The 20,918-nt window shown below is 37.8% G+C and overlaps 1 protein-coding gene across 7 annotated transcripts in view; it reads left to right on the top strand.

The window, feature by feature from the left end:
* KANSL1 (KAT8 regulatory NSL complex subunit 1) overlaps positions 1-20,918 on the top strand; it is a 159,716-nt gene that overhangs the window by 17,029 nt on the left and 121,769 nt on the right. Inside the window, exon 1 of one of the 7 annotated variants that reach the window (XM_039846827.1) lies at positions 5,373-5,633. The exons of 5 other annotated variants lie outside the window; for them this stretch is intronic. The gene's annotated coding sequence lies outside the window, so the exon portion shown is untranslated. Of the gene's footprint in view, positions 1-5,372; positions 5,634-6,453; positions 6,583-20,918 lie in introns of those variants that run through there. One more of the 7 variants, XM_039846825.1, reaches the window with a different exon arrangement.

Below are 20,918 nucleotides of genomic sequence, written 5' to 3'. Positions count from 1 at the left end.
AGGGATATGTTCAGGGTTTTTTTATTTGTTTGTTTTTGGCATTCATATTTATCTATAAATGATCTAAAGCAGTACTTCTCCAGCTTTTCTTTGAAAGTACTCTCAAGGTCTGGGGTTGTCCAGAGCAGCTTGTCACAAAAATGACATTTTTCTGAAGACTCTTCTCTATCTTGAAAAAAATGAGAATTTTGCATTTTGCTCTGTAATATATTTGTTTTTATTTTAACAAAAGTGTGTCTGATTTTACTATCATTTTTAAGTTGACACTCCCGTGAGGTCTCTACAGTTTATTGAGTGGCTTCAGGCTCCCTCATCCATAGCTATTTGCTTCACAGTATACATGAGAACCCAGTTCAAGAATCCAGGAATTTGTGGATTAAAAAGTAATGTTTCTTTCCAAGAACGGTGTCTCCTTTGGAGGGAACAAAATTCTTAGCTCACTCCAAAATTCTTAGGTTTGCTTTGCCATCAGAGCAAGATTTTAGAAGTTGCATCTTAAGTTTGAACTCAGCAACTGACTTAAAAGATTTTATTTTAAATGTCTTGCCTTATGCACCTGTTGCCTCCTTTTCTCTTTGAATTTTTTTTTTTTCCCCCCTCTCTGTCTGTCTTTATCAGGCCCTCCACCGCTTGGCTGCTCATAGCTGCCTTGAAGTTCTTCTGCATGTTTATCTTTACATTTCATTTGGAAAAGAAGCCAGGTAGTTTCTTGGTAAATTTTGGGCACATTCTGACATTCAGGTTTAGAAATTTGATAACTGTGTTTAGGTCTTGGGCAGATCACTTCATTTGACATTACCTCATCTGCAAAGTCAGTATTAGAACACTCCTTTGTTATGTTTGGTCAATTAACTTATTTGATTAATTCTAATTAGAGAATTTTAAAATGTTCTATACTAAAGTTCAAGGCATTAAAATTAATTAATGTCCACCTAAATTATCAATGTAGTTTTTTTGTTTAACTCCTTGAGAAACTATTTAAACATCCATATGAAGTCCTGGTTAAACTGCATGCGTTGGAAGTCAGTGCTTGTGTAGCTAGTTTGAAATCTGAGAAAACCATCAATCTTGGATGCTTCATCTTAACATAGCTGATAGCCTGAGAGAACCTGACTTGTTTCTTTAAGTGATATAGTTGTATTCAGTTGAGTTTTAGTGCTATCTTCTGAATTATCCCCCAAATAAATTATTTCGAGATTTAGGAGTGCTTTCAGGGTTAACCTGTGAATTTAGCTATTGTTCTCATAACCAACAGTTAAATCATGAGGCTGCCTAAGATTAAGTTTTCTTCTTAATGAGTTACATAATCACTTTTATGGAGAGATAGTAAAATAATATCTATATGTAAATTATGAAGTCTACTCTAGTGTGAGGAAGACACTCATCTGGATAGATGGGATTGAAAATAAGGAATGTTATGCATTCTTAAGATACTTTGCCATTTACAAAAGTTTCAAATGAGTTAAATTGGTTAAACTTACTGAAAGTTTGTTGCTACTGGCCTTAATACATAAGAATATATGATATTGATTCAGTTGAGACCTCCATTTAAAAAAAAAATCTTGATTTCTGAGCTTTATAGTTTGAGCATTTTCTTATATTTGGCTAAATCTTGATACTTGTGAAACTGAAATACGTAGTATTCTTTAATACCTTTATCATATTTTCACTTATTTGCCAAGTGAGTAGCATGTTTTTGTCGGGAGTTTATAACTCTGGAAGGTAAGGTGATGCAGTGGGAAAAGTGAGAATTGGAGACTGGACAACTCTGATCCCAGTGTGTCCTTCAGCTTTGAGGCTTTGGGCAGTCTCCTAACTGTTCTCTTCTGGTCTCATTTCCCCACTAATATGGAGGTTGAACTAGATAGCCTTTCATATTCCTTCTACATCCGAAATTCTTTCATTTAAATTTCTTAGCTTTGGTTTAGTTTATTCTGGCTTTCTATTTAATATTTAGTTGGTTAAATATTAACATGAGTGCATGCATCGATTTCAGTTTAAAGATGTTTCTTTCATGGTATAATTTTACTATTGCCTGAAATAGATGGATGTGTTCATTTCTGTGATATCCAGAACAAGGTCTTGCTTAATAGGTAATGCATTTTAACCTTTTTAAATATGGCTTTAGATTTATGATTATAAATAATCCTTTTCAGAATAGAATGTTTTTAGGGAACTCAAAGTATTTTTATATATAGTGTTATCTGAGTTTATGAATGAAAACATTGTTTGCTAGAGTCTATATACAAATTGAGGTTTGAAATTTGAATTAGAGAAGATGTGCTGACCTTTACTTATCTCGGATTTTAACCTTTCAATATTGAACTTTGGAAAATAGCTTCATTTATTAATAATAATGTTAAATATAGTTAAGTTATAAGGTAGGCACTATTTTTATCTCCTTTTTTCAGAGCAGGAACTTAGGCTTATAGGTTAAGTACTTTGCCCAAAGTAACACAGCTGGTAAGTGATCGAGGCAGGATAAAATCTAGGGCTATCCCTGGATCCCATACTCTTAATTAGAACATTATACCTTTTTTCATTTATTCAGCAAATCTTTATGAAGTGCCTCCTTTTGCAAGGCTATTGACTAGGTCCCTGGGATGCAATGGTAAATAATAAAAACTGGGTCCTTGTCTTTTTGAAACTAAGTGGTTTAGGCTTTAGGACTTTCTCCTGAGTTAATATAATAATTGCTTTTTAAAAAAAAAAGAAGTGAAAAACAAAATAATCCCTTGTCCATGTGAGATTAGTTTGGACATATGAAGTACTGAATATGTGATAGAATATTCTGCTTAGGAATTTCTGGCTTATTAGGAGGCATATGGTGGAAAAATTAGAGAGTGCCTTTTTAGAATGTGTTTATTGTGTAGGCGAGAGTAATTTAAAGTTTGGCTAGACTTAGTTCTTGCCTTTAAGAGCTTTCAGGCCAGTTTCAGAAGGTGAGAATGACATCTGGAAAAAAAACCTCAGAGGAATTACAGAGAACATTTAACCATGAACAGGGTAATATAGTGCCAATTACCCATCTTGTTGTTAAGTGAAGTAAGTGATAATGGTGGTGTGGTGGAACATATCTTGAAGGAAAAATAAATTGGAAGTGGATTGGGGGAAAGGAATGGACAAGGAACGATGGTGAGGAGGGATGCAGAAGGAACACAGGGATAAATACAAGGATGGGTACAGAGTGTGTATACAGGAAAGAAGGGCCTTTCTGAGGTATAAATAATAAGGTTATAGAAATGTTTATTGTTACATTGTTTTTATGTAGCTGGAAGTCCAGAAGTCTTGCAGATGCCAGGATTGTATGATATAATGTCTTAATGCTGTCACCAAGAACCAAGGTTCTTGCCAACTCTCCTTTCTGTCCCCTTTTGATGTTGGTGGCATCATCAGGAGGTGACTAGTTGTTTGAGGTGTCGTGTTTAGCACTGTTTGAGGAAGAGGGAGTGTTTTTTCCTCGTCTCTAGGATTGAAGAGGCTTTCCTCAAAATTTTCTTTTGGGGGTCTCCTAGTGGGCTACCACTCATGTCTCATTAGCTAGGACTGAGTTCCATGCCCATTCGCAGCCAGTCATTGGCAAAAGGAATGATTTAAAATTAATCCATTAGGGTAGAGTGGATATTGACTATTCCAAGAGTGATTTGACAAGTTAGTATGTGTGTGTGTTTTTAATCAGTCTTGATACCACTATCGTTTCTTGGAGAAATTTTAAGAAGATGTATTTCTCTCTCTAAGATTTTTGTGTCTGTAGTGGCTCACCTTTGAATGTTTTTTTTTTTTTTTTTTTTTTGTAAAAATTGGTGCCTAAGCATAAAGACATCTGATTTGAGATAAGAGTGTAGAACAGGTTGACTGATTTAACTGTCATAAACACTGTGAACTCCTCATTCTTGGGCTAAGCAATGAAAGAAAGGGAAAGTTGGAATTTATTTTTGCCTCAAATACATGTTTTGAAATGACCATTTTCACCTTTTTACTAAACCATTGAAAAATTGTATTTTATAAACTTGGCTATTTAAGGACCTAATTAAATCTGGCAGTTGAGTTTTAAGAGTTGAAGCAGTAGTAAGATTAATTATTTTGTGGTTGGTGTCTTTGAACATATTTAAGTATACACTACAAAGGGCTTTGCCTTATTTGGTGTTTTTCATTCTGCTCATTTAGATTTCAGAATCCTCAGATTAGGGCTCTAGCTCGCCACCTATTGGTCCTGGAATTGTGTGTTTAACACCCTTCTGCTATACTTTGTGGAATTACTATTTATGTGGAAATGTGTGTACACTTTTTAATCAACTAATTTTCTTCCCCAGGATTATAAATTAAAAAGCCAATACTGGGATCTCTTTTGGATGTGTATACAAATACGTATAAATATACTAGTTTACTTTTTGTGTCATTCGACCCTGTGATTTTCTTAACTGCTTGCTTTTATTTGAGAATCACGACTGTTTGAAAGTGACATCTTAATAGTACAAATGGAAACTCATAGCAATATAGGTGCAGATGCTGTAGGAGCTGGTGAGTTAGTGTAACTTGGTGAAGTACTGAAACTGAGGGTGTTTTTTTGACTAGCAGAAATAAGGCATACCACCGGATATTGGTTCTGGTAAGCCACAAAACAGTATTGAGCATTTCTCATCTTCATTTTTGGTAGTAGAGCACACACTTCTCATCTACTGAATTTGATTATTGAATTGTTGGAAACATTTTTTTCTTCAGTCGTTTAAAGTAATATTTTGATGAATCCGAGTTCTTTTATTTAACCGCAAAGCACTTTATTCATCTTTCGGCAACTTTTTCTTTAGTGGTAAAAGATGATGGAATTCTAATTTGTATAAAAAATGTGACACTTTGCACTATTTGCTGTATTTTTTGAATCTAGAAAGAATTCCATTTTAAGGAATAAAATACTGTACTATCAGACAGGTCATGAGAAATTGATAAAATGCCACCATTTTAAAGCAACTCTGGTAGGAAAGTGGGAAGTTTGCTTTTTGTTGTGAGATTCGGGTTTCTCTGTGGAGTTCTTTGTTAAACTTTTAGCATAGCAGTGAACTTCCTTTTGGTGGTGACAGGAAGCATAAATACTCATTGTGTAATGCCATTTGCCTGTTTTGGCGGATCTGCCAAGCCATGACATCCAAAACAAGACGCGTGCTTCCTTAACGAAAACTACAGTTCCCAGCGGGCCCGGCGCTGGTGGGCCATCACTTCCCTTTCTCGCTCCCTGCGGTCCCTTCCCGAGCTGGCCCGGCGCGGGCCGAGGCCTGCGCCTGCGCAGTGACGACGTACGCTTTTTTTTTTTTTTTTTTTACCCTGGCGGCTGCGGAGCGCGGCGCGGGGCTGGTGCCCAAGCGTGCTGCAGTGAACGGAGGCAGGCTGCTAGGACAAAGGGCGGCAGGAAGCGCTTCACTGGTCAGGGAGCTTCAGCGCACGTTTACCCGATTCAGCGCACGTTTACCCTGGTGTGGCACCGTCACCGTCGGCATTAGCCTAATTACTACACAGTGCAAACAGTTCCTCGCTCACGTCCTGTCGCTCCGTCGCGCCAGTCCGCCTTGCCCCTCATAGCCGGCGCGCGGCCCCGCCAGCCCCAGCGCGGAGGGAATGTGACGGCGTCAGTGCCTCAGGTTAGCCTCAGCTCGGCCGGAGTAGGGGCCTGCTCCCGCCTGCCGCAGTGCCGCGTGCCGACGCCGCACGTCCGGGAGCAGCTGGGGCCCGGCGCCGCGGCCTCCGCAGATGGAGGTGCAGAAACAGTGGCCGCGGCGAGGAGCCATGACTGAGGCGGCGGCGGTGGCTGCGGCCGCGCCTCCTGGCAGCCCGCGGGGGTGGCGCGGTGGGCGCCCCCTGGCGGCGCGCCGGGGCGGAGCGGCCCTTCGCCGCCGCAGCCGCAGCCGGCGGAGGCGCTGCTGGCCCTCCTCCCCGTGTCCCCGGCGCTCGCCCGCTCGCTCGCTCGCTCCATTCTCCCTCCGCTTCAGATTAAAGGGGGGGAGGGAAAAGGAGCTCGGCCGCCATTTTCCCAGTGCCGCCGCCACCGCCGCCACCGCTCGCCGAACCGGCGGGAGAGCCAAGCACCGTAGCGAAGCCGACTCGTCTCGCCGCGGCGGCGCGGGGGGCGGCCGGAGCGCGCTCCCCGGCCAGGAAGAGACGTCTGGGGGTGGCGGCCGGGGTGCGGGCTCGGGCTGCAGACGGCGGCGCTTGTTTGTGCGGGGCGGGGGGGCGGCTTCACCCTCTGCCCCCGCCCGCGCGTCTTCCCGGCCGGGCTGTGGTCCTCGGCCGTGCCCAGGCCCCGCCAGAGCCGAGGAAGGCCGGAGAAAGGGCCCGAAAGAGAAGAAAAAGCGGCCGCTCCCCGCCGCCGCCGTCTTCCCCTCCCCCTCCGCCTCGGCCCCCGCCCGGAAAGTCAGGGCGGCTCCGGGCGCCGGGGGGGAGGAGAGCGGCGGGCCCGGGCCGGAGCCGCCGCCGCGCGCCCCCGCCCGCCGCCGCCGCTGCCGGCCCTCGGCGCCCAGGCCGGGGGCTGTTTGCAAACTGCGCCCATTTTGTGGGGCTGAATCCGCCCGGGCTACGCTCCTCCATCACGTGGTAGGTGCTGCTGCTCCTCTCCTCCACCTCCTCCCGCTGCCCTTTCTCCTTCTCCCCGCTCTCCCTGTGGCTCCCATTTCTCCCTGTCTTTGTTAGTTGTAACTAGAAAGGCAGGGCAGGGCAGGAAAAATCCCCGGAACTTTAAATGGCCTCTCCGGGTTTCCCCGCTGTGGGTCCGGGGCTGGGAGTCGCCCCAAGGGCGGGGGTGTGCGGGGGCCCTTCCCCACCAGCTGCCGCCTCGTTCGCCAGCTTTGCCTTTGGCGTTCTATTTAAAAAAATAAGGCCTTAAGAACACGATTTATTCCTGTTAAAAAATCCCAAAACAAACTCTGCCTCTTGCTTTGAACTTCTCTTGACTGCAAAAGGCCTTTCTGTGCTCAAAACACATCTTGCGCGGTTCACGATGTGTATCACAACACAACTCTGATTGTTTTTAGTGAGATGGTTATTTGTTTCATTTATTATTTTCGTTGCCTGTAAATTGAGGTCACTTAGGTTTTCAGATCTAGTCTCTCTCAGGCGGACGTGTTTTTTTTTTTTTTTTTAAACTAAAAGGAAGAGGCATTTATTTGCTTTTAAGTGAGTTTGGGGGGCCTGTTTTCCGGCTGACGGTCTTTTGATAGTTCGGTTGTTTTCCATACAATAAACAATCCTACTCTCATGTTTTACTTAAAAATCCTTTTGTTTTCCATTTTCGGGATCTCAGTGTTGTTTTGTGTGTATTTTTTTTTTTTTTTGAGAAACACGTTACTTAACTATTGCTTATTGGATTGCCTTAGGGGAGAAGAGGTGACATGATGGCGCCACTTTAAATTGCTCTTTCCTGCTTCGTTTTTCCCCCCCTTTATTCTAGAGGTCATTGGTGCGTTTTTCGTAACCTATTAATAAAACTATACTTGAGAGTATTAACAATGTAACTCATAGGGCTAGAGTTTGGTACCTTAAGGATCGGGAGACCCGAATCTCGAGGTCCCCAAAGTTCCGAGAAATCTCTAGTCTTCCTGCCTCCCCTCCCTCCCCTCCATTCACAATCCTAGTGTTGCCATCTCCTTTGTCACGTGGCAAGCAATCATTGTGTTTTTTTTGTTTGTTTTGGGGTGTGTGTTTATATTTTTAAATTGTAGCCCAGAAGAACCTTCCCCTTCCCCATTGGAGAGAACAAAACGTTTTAGTTGTTTTAGTTTTAGAGTCGGAGAAGATTTATAATAAACGATAAAATTACATAATCTTTGCCTTGCATAATCATGATATAGTTATAGATTGTTACTGAATTAAGTCTCTAAAGCACTTTCAAATATGTAAAGTAATGCATCAGAATATGTTTTTCACATCTCAAAATAGTACAGTTTCTATTTTCCCTACTTTTGGGGTCATTTAAAGTACCACTATTTACAAAGGCTTAAGTGGGTGTGTTTTCCCCTCCCCCCCTTCTATAGAATATACTTGGTTCCGTTCCTAACATACTGTTTGACCAATTTAGAAATTTTCAATTGTCTGCAGGCTTGTCAGTTAAAACTATTTTTCTTTTTTTCTAACAACAGTGAATACTTTTGAGTAACGTGTTTTACCTAAAGTATTTCATTACATTTCTATTGTGCTTTTGATCAGGAGAGTTTTTGCTTTTAATCCTGTAGGTTTAGAAGAATATTCAATTATCTGTTTCTTTATATCAGCTTTCTTAATAATTATGTAAATTCTTATTTTATAAAATACCAAGTATATTTTTCTCTTGCTTCTACATAGGTTTGTAGCCACTTTTAGAATGAAAAAATATTGTTAAACTTTTTTTTAAAGTAGATATGAAATGCAGTGATTCTTAAGGATGCATTGATTCTCGTCTTAGTATATTTTCAATGGTTTGGGCCATTTTCTTTGCTAACAGTTACATCATGTCATGTGATAATGTGCAGTGTGATGTGTAATTCTAAAAATAAGGCAAGGTAAAAATGCTCATCCCTTGAGAGCTTAAAAAAGATAAATGTGGGATAACTGATTTATATTTCTTTGGTCTTGGAATTCTGATTTTGATTTCCACTAGGTTTCTCCAATAAAGTGTGTAGTTACTTTGACCTTTAGCATATTTAATGTATTTGTTAGTGATCTCATGATTAGAGGTGGTTAAATTTTTATTTTTCAAGTGTGCACTCTTTAGAAACATTAGATGTGACAAAAAATTTTAACGTGTATTATGGTGAAGATGACTGGTTTCTGATAACTATCTTATTGAAGTATATATAAAATAAGTGTTTTTGGTTTGTGTCTGTAGACAGTTAAAAGTGATCAATTAAATATTAATGGAGTGTTGAGATGGGTGGGGTTTTTTGATTCTTTCACCTATGTGAATCTATTGAAGTATTTAGAAGTGTTCCTGCATCTCTCCTGAAAGCCTTGTTCAGAACATTAGTATTTGACTTTTGTGCTTTACCAAAGTGAGATGTTAAATTTTTGTCTGATTTTTCTTTCTTCTTGCCTACACATGTTACTTCTATGGCTAAACCTGCAGAGCATTCTTTGATTGTTAGGTGACTTATCCTGTTGAGGAAAATTCTGGAAGCTAGAAAATGAGTAAGCCATAGTTCACTTTCGAACTTTCATCGAGGTGAGAAGAAAGGAAAATAACTACTCCATTTTTTTCTTCTTCAAACAGGGCCAATACTCTTCCATCTCTAGTATGCTATAGTGTAACCTGCATCCTCTGGATTTTATTGAGTTGACCACAGATTTTAATTGTATTTTAAAGTGAAAACAAAAAGTTTTAGAGTTGTTCTGTTTGCTATAATCTGACTCATGTAACCTGTAAAAACATAGGGAGGGCCATTGTCGTTGGTGGTACTGGTTTGAAAGGCATTTTAGTATTTGAGTGCTTCTAGTTAGAAACTTTTGTGAGTAAAGCTTAGTTATACTAGACAAGCAATTTTTCAGTGTTGTAAAAAAACATACAAATTTATGTTATATTTTCTAAACAATAGTCATTGAAAATCCTGCATTTAAAGAGTAATGCTTATTCCTCTTATATTTAGTTAGCTTCCTTTGGGGGGCTTAGTAAGGATTATTTTCTTCTTGGTGAGGCCATTAAGACACAAATTTAAGTGACTTCCTTACTGGAGAGATATTTTTTAAATTGATTGATTTCTTTTTTCCCAAAGGATCTCTCCATTCTCTTGAGTTTAGAAAGGAGTAGGAATAGTGCAGATTAAGTATGTGGTCTTCTGTTGATTGCCCCAGAGCAAATCTCATTGCATGGTTTATTTGCATATTAAAGCATTTTTTCTTTGCCCTTTTTCTCTATTTTAAGTAAGTTTCTGCCTTGATTGGTTAGATTGTTATATGTCTTAGCAAGCATATTTTACACTAGTGCCCTTTTACTTGATCACTTTACAAAGTACAGTGCAGGTGTCACAAATAGGATGTCCGAAACACCTGGCTTGCCTACTGTGTCAGTGCAGAAAGTATTTGGACCATGTCCTTTACCTAAAATAGGACTTTTATTTCTTGGAAATCTATATTAAGACTGGATTTTGAGTCTTCATGTTGCTTCTGAAGATGTATGTTTATATTACAGCTTGTGTCCTGGTAAAGTGCATATTAGTCTCTGGGCATACTAAGTTTTGCAGAAATATTCCTTTCAGAATGTAATGATTCATAACACAAAGTAAGACTCATCAGTACTTCCCATTCTCTGAAATGTGAGATCAAATCAGTGAGCCACAATGATGGTTAGGAAAGACAATATATAAATTAGAAAAGACAAATATCTCACTGTACTATATAGGTCAACAACATTTGAAGGCCACAAGTAGAGGTAGGAGGTATCCTTGAGTGTCACTTGCAGATTGTGGGGAGCGTCACAGTTACTAGTTTAGTTAAAATTTGTTTCTGCATCATGACATATGCCTACCTTTTAGGATGTAGAGTAAAATGTATAGGAGAAAATAAGCCAACAGGTATGATTAACCAAAAAGCCTGAATTTCAGAAAAGATCTGAAAAATTTTTTTTGTCTTTTTGTTGTTGTTGTTGTTATTTATTTATTTTAACATGTGTTAAGCTTTTTTTTTTTTTAACCTTTGGTAGAGGAAAGGTAAAGCTAAAACAGTATATGGAAACTGACTTCAAAGTAGAAAGGACAATTCATATTTAGGAATGAAAAACGAACTTGGGTTGTCTGAAAGAAAAACTTAAAGTTTATATATGAAGGTTTTAAACTTTTATGCCAAGAGGCCCTCAGAGGCGGAGACCTTTTGAATTCTTGTTTCTCGGTAGGGTAGTGGTGTCTGGCAAATAATAGCTGCTTGATGTTACTTTCTGCAAGCTTTGCTTTTTCAAGATTTTAAACTAGTTCCATAAAGTTTGACATTTGAATGCCCTAAGTTAATAGGGAATTACTTAACTGAGAATTATTTAGCCATATATTTTGTTGTTGACTGTCTTTTTGTTGTTGACATGTCTTTTTTCCCCCTAGTTCTAATTTTTTTAGAATTACATTTTCTTCCCAAGCTTTTGAGAATCAGGAAATGTAAGGTGGAGGTAAATTCAGTGCAGTTTTATCTAAATGTTATCAAAAACTCTGGTTCTTGTTACTTGAACCAGGAATCCCAAATAAGATCTAAGATCTCACTTTGAATTTTAATACAGCAGATTCTTCACTTGTTTGGAAAAAGTTGCTTGAGTGGCATCAAACTTAACGGAGTCCTTCACCTTTTAATCTCTTTTTTTTTTTTCAGAAGGAGCAGTTTAAGGTCAGACTTGGTTAATCTCAGTTGGAGGGGAAGTGTTGGGAATAAAAAAGATGAACAGCAATTTTGTTGTTAGACCGTTAAACCAAAAATTGCTAAGAGCTGATATCCAGGCTTGCTCTCTTGCTGCTTGCTTTTTGGTCTTTGTGACTGCTTATTAGCACCTCCACTGGAGGGTGTGAAGGGATAGAGGTGAAAGCTAATTAGTTTAATCTCTGATGTTTGCTAGTACAGAGGCTTTGTAGAAATACTAGTTTGATAAGTTGAACTGCCAGGAAAGTTTTATTAAACTGTTCATTACCATGGAGAACTGAGGATTTTGAAGACCTTAAGCATATATCAAAAAAAAAAAAAAAATTTGGGCAGCTTTTTTTTTGCAGTTATTGGTTTACTGTTCACCTCCTAAATTTCCCTTTAGCCTATCAAGGGAACGAAAAGAGGATGTTAGTATTAATTTTTAAAATTGCTCCGGCATTGGAAAAATTAGTTTTCATTTATCATTAATTCAATACCTTAAAGGGATGTAGGTTTCAGTGAGATCCCTGGAATTTGGTCAAGGGATAACATAACCTATTTGCTTTTGAATTTCTTGGACCCTTCAAGAAGTTTTCAATTTTAGGATTGTTCAAACACTTATATTATTAGAATTTGTTAGAAGGAAATGAGATAAAAGTTCATTTTTTCCTCATCTTTTTGTGAACTAGACTGGTAGGAATTCAGTGATAGAATAGAAATAGGATAAACACCAATTAATATTTTGATATGTAGTCATCCTTCAAAATGTTTTTCCGTTTATTTTAAAACACAAATGGGATCGTACTTAATGTAGCTTAATCTTTTTTTTCCACTTAGCTTTATATACCAGAGATTTTTCACATCATTGTATACAGTTTTTTTAAATAACTGTAATATTCTAGTGTGTCTTTTGTTTTTAATTTAAAGGTTGTATGTGTGTATTACAGTTCCTCAGTGAAAGAATTGTGCATACATCTTTATGTATCTATGAGAATATTTTGTTGGATAGGTTCCTAGAAATCCAGTTACTGGGTAAAAATTTGGGTAATTGCATTTAGAATTTTGATAGTTATTGCCTTCAAAAGGCTTATGTCATCACATCTAATAGTTTTAAAAGTACAGTTAAAAAGTTTGGCAGTCTGAGTGTAGGTGCTTGGCGATATAAATGACTGTAACTTGAGGTCTGTAGATGAAGTCTGTCCTGGGTTCGTTCAGTCGATGCCTGCTTCTTATTAGGTCATTATCACTTTATGATCAGACATCCCCATTAGCTTCGAAATGGGTCTCCATCTCATACGTTTGACACAGAATATTCAGGTTAACTAACATATGTTGTTTCCCTGTCTACCAGGCCCGGGCTACATGTGTGGGATAAAGGTAAAGCATAATCCCTTTATAAATAAGTATATAGCTGGAGGATTGGGGGGAGCTGGGTGAAAAAAGTGAAGAGATTAAGAAGTACAAATTGGTAGTTATAAAATAGTTATGGGGATATGAAGTACAGTTTAAAGAATATAGTCAATAATATTGTAATAACTATGTGTAGTGCCAGGTGGATACTAGACTAATTGGGGATCACTCTGTAAATTATATAAATGTCTAACCACTATGCCGTACACCCGAAATTAATATAAAATAATATTGACTGTGAACTCTGATTGAAAAATAAACATAAAAGTATATAGTCTAGGGAAGAAGGGGAAAGACAGTTGGAAATTTATTTTACATTATGAGCTGTTGCCCATGGTGTCATGGGAGTATAGGTAAGACCTTAGGGAGAGGGACCCCTAACTCAACCTGGAATGAATGGGGCAATGCTAGAAAGAGCATGTGATCTTGGAGCGGAATCTTAAAAGAGAGAGTAGCATGAGCAAAGGTGCAAGGACACAGAAGAGCCTGGAACTGTAAATATGATTCAGGTGGCTGGAGTGGAACCAAGTTGGAGATGAGGCTGAGTGTGAAAAAGAGGATATATAATATATTCTGTGTGGGGACTTTGGATTCATCCTTACCCTAGTGTTGTTGAAGGATTTTAAGCAGGAACACAACAATGGCATATTTATGTTCCCTCCCTCATTCCCTCTCTCCCTCCTTCTTTCCTAATCACTTTGGTAGTGGACGCTAGATTGAAGGCTTGCTGAGACAGGAAGAAAGCAGTTCCCTGGATTACTGTAGTACATAATGAGGTTCTGAACAAAGGCAGTGACATTAAGGATGGAATAAATGTGCCAATCATTCTGCCTATCTTGAACCTTCCCTGGTCAGCCTTGAAAATTCAGCCGGAATGTGTCATCTCTTTCTGGAAACCTTCATTGACCCTTTCAGGGAAAACGTAGTGCTTTATCATCTGGGTTTACCTTCACACCTAATTTCTATCTTCTTTGGCATTAATGAAGACTATAATTCTTAGCGTTTCTACATTAGAATGTGAACTGTAGTCTGTTATTGTGTTTGGCATTAGTATATGTTTAAATGAGATCTATGATAGATAATATATCTGATTAGGATCAGAATTCACTTACATATAGTTCAGAATGTTGAAGAGCAGGAATTGGTTTTGGATTTGGTTTTGGGGGCAGGGAATGGGTTTTGGATACGGGATGCTCGAAGTAGCAGTATGGGTGATGCTGAATTCTGCTTATTCTTTAGATTTCAACTTAGATTTTGTTCCCTCTGGGAAGCTTTCTATGACCCCACCCACTCAGCCTGTGTGATTTTCCCCTAATATGGTCCCCTGGGATTCCTTGATCACACAGTAGTGTCTGTTTTTACTGATCCTTTTCATCATCAGTGTGGTGCTTTTAATGTAGACATTTTAATAAAATGTTTATTGGAGATAATCAGTTGGTATTCCCTCACACTTTCCTCTGAAGACCAAAATTGTGTCTAGCAGTTAAGGCTCTTCCAATTTAAACCTAGCCTTAAACTTAGTATAGTGGTTGAAAAAGCATGGACTTTAGATTTAGAATTAGGGATTTGAATTGGAATCCTGCCTCTGCAACTTACGAGTTGTGTGATCTTGGGCACATTACTACTGAGCATCAAGTTTTCTCATCTATAAAATGAGAATAAGAGTACTTGCCTTACAATGTTATTGTAAAGATTAAATGAGAACGTGTAAAACAGCACAGTGACTGACATAGTAAAAGGTCAGTTAATGTTAGTGAACGGCATTCATAACAATAACGTATTCTCCAGTCAGAGCTACGATTCCTTTAGTAGTTATAAAACTTTTTCAGTTAAGAAGCCCTGTTAACATAGAAAAATGTTAGGGACTGGATTGATGAGGTCCACATTATTTCTTTGTTTTATAACAAAAATTATGCTTCCCACTCTGTATTGTATTTCATGACATATATTTGTTTCCATGTAAAAGAAGTAATTTCTAGTGTATCTCCTAATGCAGCATTTAGTACTTTATCACAAATCACTACATAACTGCTTTCTTCCCTCTCTTTTTGAGAAGCTGTATGTGTACCACTTGGTTCATTGAAATTGTTCTGTGGCTCATCGCCCAAATCCTTTCCCGTTATTTTGATTGTGTCAGTTTCTCATTTAGAGTTTCCTCATCTTTCTCTGCTGGGCAAAATCTTACACTCGAAGGCTTACCTCACCAAGTCCGTTTTGACTACTCTAGCCCAGTACACTTTGTGAACAAGCTCTATATACATTTAGTGATCATGCAAAATAAGGGTGCTAAAGAACACTGCCTGTCTTGGAAATAGAATTTACAAATTGACAATTGCTGCACATTCAGATAATTTGAATTGAGTGATGATGACTAAGTGCATTGTACAGTTTAAGCAGGAAGAAAGCAATGTGAATCTGAATAGTCTGGAAAAGTTCTTATGGAGATGCTGTATATTAAAGGATTGATTAAGTTTTGGACCTAAAGGGTAGAAGGGCCTTCCAGGTAGAAGCAGCAGCATAGGGAAAGATTGTGGAGTTGGGAGACTGGGGAGAGCGGGGAGCAGTTCTAGGTCCATGCCACCTGATTCACTTGCTCCGAATATTGTTTTAGGTTTCATCTTGGAGAATTTTGACTCATGAAAAAGGCTCTAGAAGCTCTTCTAGAGTAGAGAAGTAAGGTGATAAAAAGAATGAATTGGATCGGAATGGAATGAGTTGGAGGACTTGAGGCATCCCTGGCTGGGTTTGGGTTGGTAGTGTTGGGGATAGAGAGGATATACCAATACTGAACAGTTTCATGAGCAGTTAATGGACAGATTTCATCATAAAGAAAATGGAGTAATGAAGGAAAGAAGCGCCTTCTCTAAGAGCCTTTACGTTTTCTGTTTATGTCAGTTATTTGGCCCTTCTGCAAACTTTAGCTCCTTTCAGTTTCTGAATTTAAGCTTGGAGGAGACTGACCATTCTGCTGTGGTGACTTTAGTTGAGGTTCTTGTTGCATCTTGTCTGGGTTATTGCAGTAGCTTCTTCTTTGGTTTTTGCCTTTTTACTTTCTTTTAATCCATCGTACCTTACTGGTCTCTCTAAAGCACAGTTCTGATGTGTCATTCCCCATTTGAAAACCTTTAATGACTTCTGCTGCCTTTAAGTCTGGATAAAAGCTGGCTATTTAAGGTTGTCCATTAATGATCTGGCTTCAGTCTGCCTTTCCACCTCTTTCTATACTGCTTCCTCTATTAAAATATGCTTTATATTTCAAGCAAATTGATCATTTCTTTTAATCTCCAGAGTGTGTCCTATGTTTTCCCACAGCCTTGCCTTTTCTCGTGTCATTTCCTTGCACTAGAATGCCATGTTACCATTCTCTTGCCCTAGCTTTTACATAATGAATTTTAGCTAATTTTCAAGTTTCAGCTGAAATTTTGACAACTTTGTGGACATAACTATCCTTTGTGCCCTAACCATCCTTTCTCCTCCTGTTTCTTTCCTTTGTGCAGAGTAATGAGGTATAGTGGGGAAGAGGTTAGTAGAAGCCACATTATGGGCAAACTTTTCTTCCCCATCTGAGTTTTGCTTCTGTTTTAAGTGAAAGTGTGGTTGTTGTCCAGCCAAATGGCCAGACCCTTACCCTTGGGTCTCTTCAGCTTATCGACATTTTTGCAAGGTGGATGCTGCTAGTTTATTCTTGGGTAATGAGAGTCCTGTCTTGGAAACCTACTAGGAATAAAGCAAAGTTTTCATTTGTGAGTGTGGAGTTAGTTGTGACTTGTAGTATTCGAAGCAGCTGGATGTTTTGCTTTCTGGAAAGAATATATCTTTATATCTTCAGATATAAAGATATAGACATAGAGTGTATCTCTAAGCAATACTTCTCAATTGGGAGATGCGGTTTTGCCCCCATGGGACATTTGACATGTCTAGAGGCATTTTTGTTATAATTTGTAGGCGGGTGTTACTGACATCTAATGGATGGAAGCCAGGGGTACTGCTGAACATCTTACAGTGCACAGGAGAAACCCCCTGCCCCCTACAACAAAAAGTTACTCAGCACAAGATGTCAGTAGTGCTGAGGCCGAGAAACTCTGCCTTAGGGATTTGTTTCTGCTTCCCAAATGCTACTTGTGTTAGGTGGAAGTTTGTTCTTGAACCTATATTGCAGTTTTGAGTAATAAATTCATAAGCACAGGAAGGGATCCTAAAAGTTACATATTTGAACTTTATTCCAACTTGTATCCCTCAGAACAGTGTTCTGCAAGATGTTAATAGGTATCATGGAAAAAAGGTGTTTATTTAAGTGAGTTTGGTAAAGGCAAACAGTTGAGTATTCAGTATGCTGAAGTATATTGTGAATTACATTGTGAATCTACATCAGAGAAGTTTATCCCAAATGTGTTTGCCTGCTGACATTTACCAGTCCCCAAAATGCTTCTGTGGAACTGGTAGGGGGAAACCATTAATTACCTAGCCCATCCTTTTATAGCAGGGCCTTTCTTTTGTCTTTTAAAGTTTACTGGAGAATCTTAGTTTATGTCAGTGATAGCAGGTAAATTAGCTTCATCTGTATTTGTCATAGTGTGGTTTATTAGATGAACTAAAAATTGGGATATTTTAAGTTTCTTATTTTGAGTGTACAATATAACTTTATTGTCTGTCCCCACTAGTAAATTGGAAATTATAATCCCAGCCCGAAACCTACTGCCCAGGTTGTTGAGGATTAATAAGTTAATTATAGCTTTTAATGCTTTGTATTCTTCAGAGAAAGGTGATTTATCATAAGCTGTTGCGCTGTTTTTGTAACATTGCTTAAGTTTGACAGGTTTTCTCTGTTTTAAGTTGTTGAAAAGTGAAGCTTTTGGGATTCAAGGGAAATGGGAATCATTGTTTTAATCAACATTTTGCTGAGTATGTTAAATTTTAAGAATGTTACTGTGACGTTCTGCTTACACAGATTTTTTTTTTTGGCTCTTTAAGAATTTGCATTATTTTCTTTTTGCTTCTTTTCTTTTTATTATACATGTTTATGGTGGAAACAACACAAAAGAATCTTACCGTTTTTTAAACAAAAATGAGTTCATAGTATTTTGTTTTGTAACAGCTTTAAAAAAAAAACAGCGAAGCAAGCACATTTTCATGTTAGTAAATGTAGCTCTGCCTTGTTTTTTATGGTTGCATAGTATTCCATTGTGTGGATATTTCATAATTTAACTGAATTGTTGGGCATTTGGTTTGCTTTCTTTTTATCATAAGCAACATGAAATATTAAAAGTAAATCTAGACATAGAGCAAAAATATATGTTTAAAAAAAGTCCTAAGCTTAGGCAATGGGTTATGGCAATTATAGCTAATATTGAGTGCTAACTAGATTTGCTACATTGATTTATGTACTTGCTTTTTTTCTGCATGAAAAGTCTTCAAGTACAGTGACATTTCAGAGAAGTAGTTGCTTATTATTTTTCCTGTGTATTAAGAAGTCTTGAAGTTTATTCCTTTGATATCTGCTTTTTCTTTATAGGTTATAATAGTAATGAAAATAATGGATGTTTGTGCCAGGCACTAGGCTAAGTAATTGAAAATATTTTAATTTAATCATCATAGCAACCTTGTGAGGTAGACTGTCATTTGCAGATGAGGAAATTGAGGGAACAGAATAGTTAACTTAAATGAGGGTGAAGCTAGGACATGCTCCCCTTATCTGTGAATGCCTTTGAGAGTAGTATTGAATCTTAGCATTTCAAGTCAGTAAAGGGAGAGAGTTGTAGATTTCAACCTCTTTTTTTTTTTAACTGTAGTATTGTTTTGGTATAGAAAAATAAAGATTGAGGAGTTGGGAATGGAATTCCTTCTGAAAAGGTTGCTTCTTCCCCTTCTCTTTTTTTCCCCTCTCTCTACTTATTTATATAATTGTTTTAGCAACTACTCTTTGCAGTGCATGCTGTGGGGATATTGAGACCAAGGAGGGAGTGTATGTAAACAAAATAAGCTCTTGCCTTTGAGATGTATGTGATTAGTGTCAAGTTCACAGATGTACTTTCAGAGGGTCAGAGAAATCTTGAAAGAAATGGGATTTGAGCCAGCGGATTTTTAAATTATAAACTTTAAAGAATTGAACAATTCTAAAATAACTTTGGAATATTTATTGCTTAAGTACCTTCTGTGGTGTGATGTTAATTATGACTCTCTTTTATGTGTGCTGGGTGAGCCCGGGTTTTCCTGAATAAATTTTGTGTAAGCTGTGTAACATCTGTGTCCTTGCTTAGGTCCCCAGAGGGAGGCAGCCATTGCTGAGATTATGGTGCTCATGGGTAGTAGGCTACAGCTCCTTTTCTCACATGTTGTGTTATTTATCTGGCACTGTGATACTGTTCCTCTTTGCATTGTTAGTATCAATCGTGTATTGATATCAATTCAAAAGAGGAGAGTTGATTGATAGGAAAGATCTGATAGTGTTTTTTGTTTGTTTGTTTTGGGGAGAAAATGCTTTGCATACTGTAAAACCCAACATGTTTGAATGATTAACTTATATTGGTTCATCTGTCTATTGGTTTATAGTGCTTTTTATGCTATGTTAAGAATTAATATCAACTTTAAAATCAGAAATAGCTAAAATAGACATGGAACAATTTGTTATACAGAATGCCATGTGCCAGAAAGTCGATAAGGATAACACTGTAAGCTCCAGAAGATCTAGTTATTTAATAGGATGTTCATTAAAATGCAATATTAGAACGCGAGCTTTTTGGCAGTTATGTAAAGCAGTAGAGAAATTTGAACTGTGAGTGTATTGGTATTCATATGGATGTTATTTCAAACATTAAATATTTTGATGTTGATTTGAATTGCTGTACTGTAATGAATCTTAGTGTAGTAGCGTAGTCCTGTAGGGCCCACCATTCTGTTGACATTGAACTTAAGATAAAAATGTTTGACCAAATTGTTGGAAGTTGTCTTTTTTTTTTTTTTGAGGGGGAAGGAGGTTGCTTTAGTTCAGTGATTCACAAATTTTTCGGCCTCAAGACCCCTTTTCACTCTTAGAAAATGTCGAGGTAACTACAAAGAGCTTTTATGAGTTATTATCAATAGTTGATGTATTAGAAACTTGGAGAAATTTTAAAAATATTTACTAATTCATCTAAAATAAACACATTACGTATTATAAAAAGCTTTTTACTAGAACAAGAACACTTAGCAAATAGCATTGTTATACATTTTTTGTAAATCTTTCTAGCTGTTTTCTGGCTTAATAGAAAAAAGCTGGTTTCTCATCTGGTTTTGCATTCATTCTATTGTGATATATTGTTTTGGTTGAAGTATATATAAAGAAAATCTGACCTCACACAGATATGTATTTGGAAAAAGAGAATAGTGGGTGACATTACACCCAAACTTGACAAGTAGTAGTTTTATCAAGGTTAGTCGCAATGTGGAATCTAAAACCGTATCAGTGAACTTTTGTACTGTTAGATTAAAATCCATTAGTTTGTCTTGCACTTGCTTTTATCCAAGCATGAGTTTCTCATGTTCACTGGTAATTTACTGAGTCACACATAAATCTTCCAAATGTTGGCATATATAGTTACCAAAAAATTCACATTTCTCAGCAGTAGTCTATTTAATCAAAAATGACTTTAGTGGGAAAATGTTCAAGCTCATGATGGTGGATACAAATTTTTAAAATACTTATTTTTGTGTGAAAAACTCAGGTTTTATAATTGGCAACAAACATTGTCAGTGGTTTTCCTTGAAGTGACAGGTTCACTTTGTTCATTTTTGAGAAAATGTCTGCTAACTACTTAAGTCTGAATAGCCATAATCTGTTATCGTTTTGCCAAGTAAAAATAGTGTTACATGAAAAAAGTTTCTAGTTCAGCTTGCAGTGCAGTTGTACAGGTGCTTTTTCTTAGACTTAAAGCAGCAGAAGTGCTTTATGCATACTTTCCTTTTCATTACACAGATTATTAAAAAAAATATAGTCCAGAGTAGAGATTTAACAAAATTCAATTTTCATAATTTTATCAAGGACATTAAGTAGAACTGTTTAAAAAACAAAACAAAACTATAAATGAATAGAGAATACAGTGACCAGTGACTGTTAGTATGCTTTGGTGCTTCTGCCTTCATTTGTGCTAAGATACTAGCAGGTTTGGCTTAGCCTTGTTTTTGTATCCTAATTGCAAATG

Source organism: Pteropus medius, unplaced genomic scaffold (assembly GCF_902729225.1).
Source record: "Pteropus medius unplaced genomic scaffold, Ma_sr-lr_union100, whole genome shotgun sequence".
Lineage (NCBI taxonomy): Eukaryota > Metazoa > Chordata > Mammalia > Chiroptera > Pteropodidae > Pteropus > Pteropus medius.
This window is presented reverse-complemented; position numbering and strand designations above follow the sequence as displayed.